We start from the raw sequence: 6000 nt of genomic DNA, 5'->3' as shown, positions 1-6000 counted from the left end.
CAACGGTCCATATCACGCACACAGCGCTTTGTCAGGCCCTTCTAACCTGGCGTGGTTGAAATAAAGAAGTTCCTCGTTGGTTAAATGACCCGGTGAGTGCTCCATTCTTTTTACGTTTTGCTGCTTGGATATTTGTAAATTATGTACATTTGGGCTTTTGTTTCATTAAAAGGTTTCCAATAAGTCCTAAATGTTATGGGGTTACTTCTGTCCAGAACACAGACTCAGCTGTTTTATATTGTTAGTAATAGTAGTAGTGGTAAACTAAGTATATGACCCAGTGATATGGAACATTTATAGGAGACATTATACAATATATGGCATCATTTGACATAGGGAACTTTGGTGGCTATTTTGGCACGTTTTACCGTGAACAGTACTAATTTTATGGCTTAGCAGAGCTGAGTGGAAGAGGTCATCATAGTAATCTTGGTCAGTTAAAAAAGAGTTATTGGATTTAATCTGATAATTACTGTAGCTATTTATTCAGTCCTCCTTATAGTAATATAGTTTGTAAGGTTGAAAATAGGCAAGAGCCCATCGAAGTCAACATAAAACCCTACTGTGTTGATCCAGAGGAAGGCCAAAAAAAAAACATGAGGCTGATGCCAATTGCCTCATGACAGAGGAAAAATTCTGTCCTGACCCCAATATGGCAATCAGAATAAAACCCTGGATCAAGGTTCTACCCCCATAAATCTACTTTCCACAACCTCTTATGTTATTACTCTCTAAAAAAACATTCAGGCCCCCCTTGAACTTGTTTATTGAATCAGAAATCACAACATAATGTGGTAGATGTCAGGGTTCGGCAGGCTGGTTGTGGATCCTCTGTGTCAGTGAGGGATTGGCGTGGACCGTACAGGAGGATCGGTTCTAAGTTGCTACTGATTTTCACAAGAGCCCGCCGCAAAGCGGGATGGTCCTGCTGCGGCGGTAGCAACCAGGTCGTGTCCTCCGATAGCGGCTCAACTTCACTGACTCCTGAGACAGGGGAAGTACTAAGGAGAAGGCAGAAGCGTGGTCGGACGTAGCAGAGGTCAGGGCAGGCGGCAAAGGTTTACAGGCGAGAGGACAATAGCAACGGGTACGGCAACGGCCAAGGCAATACACAACTGTGGGGAACGCTTTCAAAATGGCACAAGGCACAAAGATCCGGCAAGGGCAGGAAGGGGAAGAGCTCTTAAATAGGCAGGGACACAGTGGGGGAATCAGGAACCAGCGCATCAATTATTGGTGCGCTGGCCCTTTAAATTTAACATAGATGGCACGCACGCACTCTGGGGAGCGGGGCCGCGCGAGCCGGACTGCCGAGGACGGGACTGCAGCGCACCGAAGCGCAGGTGAGAAGGAGGGGGACGCGGCGCGTGAGTGGTGGCCAGCCGCCACGCGAGCTGTGTCCCTGGGACAGTAGGACCCGCGCTCCCAGTCGGTGTCTCCGACCGAAAGACGCCGGGGCCCGGGTGCAACGGAGGTAGGCAGCGGGCGCTCCGATCCGAAGGCAGGGATCGGAGTGCTCGCTGTAACAGTACCCCCCCCTTAGTTCTCCCCCTCTTCTTGGTACCAAGAAAGTTGAGAACGAGGCTGCGGTCCAAGATGTTACTCTCAGGCTCCCTTGACCTTTCCTCAGGACCGCAGCCCTCCCAATGAACCAAAAAAAATCTTTTCCCCCGGGAGATCTTAGAAGCTAGAATTTCTTTGACCGTGAAGATGTCAGAGGTACCAGCGACAGGGGTGGGAGAAAAAAGTTTGGGAGAGAAGCGGTTAAAGACAGTGGGTTTAAGGAGGGAGACATGGAAAGAGTTATGGATACGAAGGGAGGGTGGAAGATGGAACTGGTAGGAAACCTGATTAATGCGGCTTTTGACCTTGAAGGGACCCAAGAAACGAGGGCCCAGCTTCTAACTTGGTACCTTGAATGTGACGTACTTAGAAGAAAGCCACACCTTGTCCCCAGGACGGAATTCTGGAGGAGATCTGCGACTCTTATCGGCCTGGATCTTCATATGGGTCGAATCCTTGAGGAGAGCTGAGTGGGTCTCTTGCCAAATGGAAGAGAAGTCTTGAAGAAGATCTTCGACAGCAGGTACAGAAGAGGAAGTGGTGGTTAGAGGCAGAGGTGGCAGGGGATGACGACCATACACCAAAAAAAACAGAGATTTTTTGGAGGCGGAGGATGGCTTGAAATTATAAGAAAACTCCGCCCACGGGAGTAGATTCGACCAATCGTCATGACGGGAAGACACAAAATGACGGAGATAGTCTCCCAGGATTTGGTTGATTCGCTCCACTTGACCATTGGACTGTGGATGGTACGAGGAGGAAAAGTCCAATTTGACTCCGAGTTGACCACAGAAAGCCCTCCAGAATTTGGAAACAAACTACACTCCATGGTCCGAGACGATGTGTCTGGGAAGACCGTGGAGGCGGAAGATGTGAAGAAAAAACTGTTTGGCTAGTTCTGGCGCGGACGGAAGACCAGGCAGGGGCACAAAGTGAGCCATCTTCGTGAACCGGTCCACCACAACCCAAATGACAGTCATACCACGTGAGGAGGGGAGATCAGTAATAAAGTCCATAGCTATGTGAGACCAGGGGGTCTCAGGCACAGGAAGGGGCAGAAGAAGGCCCGCTGGTCTCTGACGAGGAACCTTGTCACGAGCACAGACCATGCAGGATTGAACGAATTCGGTGACGTCTCTCTCCAGAGAGGGCCACCAGTACCTTTGAGAAATTAGGTGAAGAGTCTACTTGACCCCAGGATGACCGGCAAAAAGGGAAGCGTGGCTCCACTTGAGAATCTGTAACTGTTTACGAGGAGGAATGTAGATCTTGCCAGGAGGTAGTAGGCGCAAGTCCGTGGGAGCCACAGAGATGAAACGTTCAGGTGGGATAATGTGTTGGGGAGAAGGTAAGTCCCCCACAACGTCAGAAGAGCGGGAAAGGGCATCAGCCCTAATGTTCTTGGCAGCAGGACGGAAATTAATCTCAAAGTTGAAGCGGGCGAAAAACAGGGACCAACGGGATTGACGGGGGTTCAGTCTCTGGGCAGACTGGAGGTAGGCTAAGTTCTTATGGTCCGTAACAATGTTCACTGGGTGAGGAGCACCCTCAAGAAGATGTCTCCATTCCTCTAGGGCCAGTTTAATAGCCAACAGTTCTCTGTCCCCTATGGAGTAGTTCCTTTCAGCGGAGGAAAACGTTTTAGAAAAGAAGCCGCAGGTTATGGTCTTACCCTTGCACGACTTCTGGGTCAGCACAGCTCCGGCTCCCACCGAGGATGCGTCCACCTCAAAAAGGAATGGTTTGGAGGGGTCAGGCTTGGACAGAACCGGAGCAGAAGCAAAGGCGGATTTCAGGGACTGGAAGGCCTCTTCAGCCTCAGGAGGCCAGGTCTTGGGATTAGCTCCTTTTCTGGTTAATGCCACTATGGGAGCCACCAGGGTAGAATAATGTGGAATAAATTGCCTGTAGTAGTTGGCAAACCTAAGAATCTTTGTATGGCCCGGAGTCCAGTGGGGCGTGGCCAATCCAGAACTGAGGAAAGCTTAGCAGGATCCATTTACAGTCCCTGAGCAGAGATGATGTACACAAGGGATTGGCGTGGACCGTACCGGAGTTGCTACTGGTTTTCACCAGAGCCCGCCGCAAAGCGGGGTGGTCTTGCTGCGGCGGTAGCAACCAGGTCGTGTCCTCCGGTAGCGGCTCAACCTCACTGACTGCTGAGACAGGCGAAGTACAAAGGAGAAGGCAGAAACGTGGTCGGACGTAGCAGAGGTCAGGACAGGCGGCAAAGGTTCACAGGCAAGAGGACAATAGCAATGGGTACGGCAACGGGCAAGGCAATACACAACTGTGGGGAACGCTTTCAAAATGGCACAAGGCACAAAGATCCGGCAAGGGCAGGAAGGGGAAGAGCTCTTAAATAGGCAGGGACACAGTGGGGGAATCAGGAACCAGCACATCAGTTATTGGTGCGCTGGCCCTTTAAATTTACCATAGACGGCGCGCGTGCTCCCTGGGGAGCGGGGCTGCGCGAGCCGGACTGCGGAGGACGGGACCGCAGCGCGCCGGAGCGCAGGTGAGAAGGAGGGGGGCCCGGCGCGTGAGCGGTGGCCAGCCACCACGCGAGCCGCGTCCCTGGGACAGTAGGACCCGCGCTCCCGGTCGGTGCCGCTGCCTACCTCCGTTGCCGGGGATCGGGGGCAACGGAGGTAGGCAGCGGGCGCTTCGAACCGGAGGCGGGGATTGGAGCGTTCACTGTAACAGCAGAGAGTTCCATAGTCTCACTGCTCTTACAGTAAAGAATCCCTGTCTGTGATGATGGTGGAACCTTCTTTCATCTAGATGTAGAGGATGCCCCCTTGTCATGGTTACTGGCCTAGGTATAAAAAGATCATTAGAAAGATCTCTATAAGGTCCATTCATATATTTGTACATTGTAATCAGATCGCTTCTAAGACATCTTTTCTCTAAACTAAATATCCCTTGATAACCTGTCCTGGTACTGTAATCCTACAATACCATCAATTATCTTTGCCGCCTCCTCTGCACCCTCCCCAGTTCGGCCATGTCCTTTTTTTAAACAGGTGCCCAGAATTGGACACAATACTCCATATGTGGTCTGACTAGGGATTTATACCAGTGCAATTGCCATCCCCCCTCCCCCAGATTAATTTCCCCCTTCACATTCGGGACATCCCTGTGTCCCGAAAGATCTTTTCGGGACACAAGGATGTCCCGGTTACTTTTCTTTGGCCCGCATTAACTTTAACCTGTTCAGGACCCAAGACGTATGCATCCGTCTTGGTACCCTGGTACTTAAGGACCCAGGACGTATCATTCGTCCTGAGTCATTCCGGTCTCCGCCGCTCGCCGGGCAGAGATCGGAACGGCATGCCTGCTGAAAGAGTTCAGCAGGCATACCGTGCAAATGCCGAGGGGGGTCCCGGGAACCCCACATGTCGGCGATCGGCGCAGATCGCGAGCAAATTCACGCCAGCGATCTGCGCCGGTTCCGGTCATTTGGGTCAATTGTAACCCGATGACCCGGTAATAAATGGTGATCGGCGGTGTACGATACACCAATCACCTGCCGTTGCTGGGGAGAGGTGACAATACTGTCACCTCCCCAACAACGCTGCTATTGGCCAGCGATCGTCCGGCCAATGGCAGTGCGGCAGAGGAGGGGTTAACGGCTCCTTCTCCCCGCTCTGCGCGCTTACTGAGTTCAGTCAGCAGGCAGAGCGGGAAAATAAGGACCAGGATCCCCCCTCGGAGCATCGGAGACCCTCAGGAAGAAGAGGAGACCATTAGATCAGGGTGAGCTTTTTCCAGGGACAGGTAGGGAATCAAAACGAAAGTAAAAGTGAAAAAACAGTAAAAAAAAAAAGTAACCCCCCCCCCTGACCCCCTAATAGGTCCCCAAGGGTCCGCTGTCACCTGATCCGTGTGACCCCAGGCCCTATTAGGGGTTCAGGGTGCTGCGAGTGTCACCCATTTTTTTTTGGGCCGCAGCTTTTTTTTTCTTTTCTGTAAGTTTACACCAAGTACCACACACTACACACTTCCCTGCCCCCCCCCCCCCCCCTGCACACACACCCTCCCCCTCGCCACCGCCACACCCCCGCAACCGTAGAAAAAAGGCGATGGCCCGCCGGGCATTTTTGGCAGCGGAGGCTTACGCTTTTTTAGCCTCCGACTCCGAATCTGCCAGTGAGGACGAGGAAGATCCTACTATTTTTGTTCTTCCTCGTCCTCCTCATCATCTAGCAGGGATGATGAGTCCCCTGTAAGGTGGCAGGTGAGGCCACGCACCCCCCCATGAGAGTGACCCAGTGGCCGACACTAGTACGAGTCGCAATGCCACTCGTAATAGGAGTCCGGCCCCCCAGACAAGTGCACCGGAGCCCCCTTCCAGTGACCCTGTCTGGAGCCCCCCAGAGGGTTATCAGCCACAGATTACTTAGTTTGTTGGTGACTCAGGAATCCGAATTGACC

The sequence above is a fragment of the Hyla sarda genome, chromosome 1 (assembly GCF_029499605.1).
Source record: "Hyla sarda isolate aHylSar1 chromosome 1, aHylSar1.hap1, whole genome shotgun sequence".
Classification (NCBI taxonomy): domain Eukaryota; kingdom Metazoa; phylum Chordata; class Amphibia; order Anura; family Hylidae; genus Hyla; species Hyla sarda.
Note: the sequence above shows the minus strand (reverse complement) of the source record.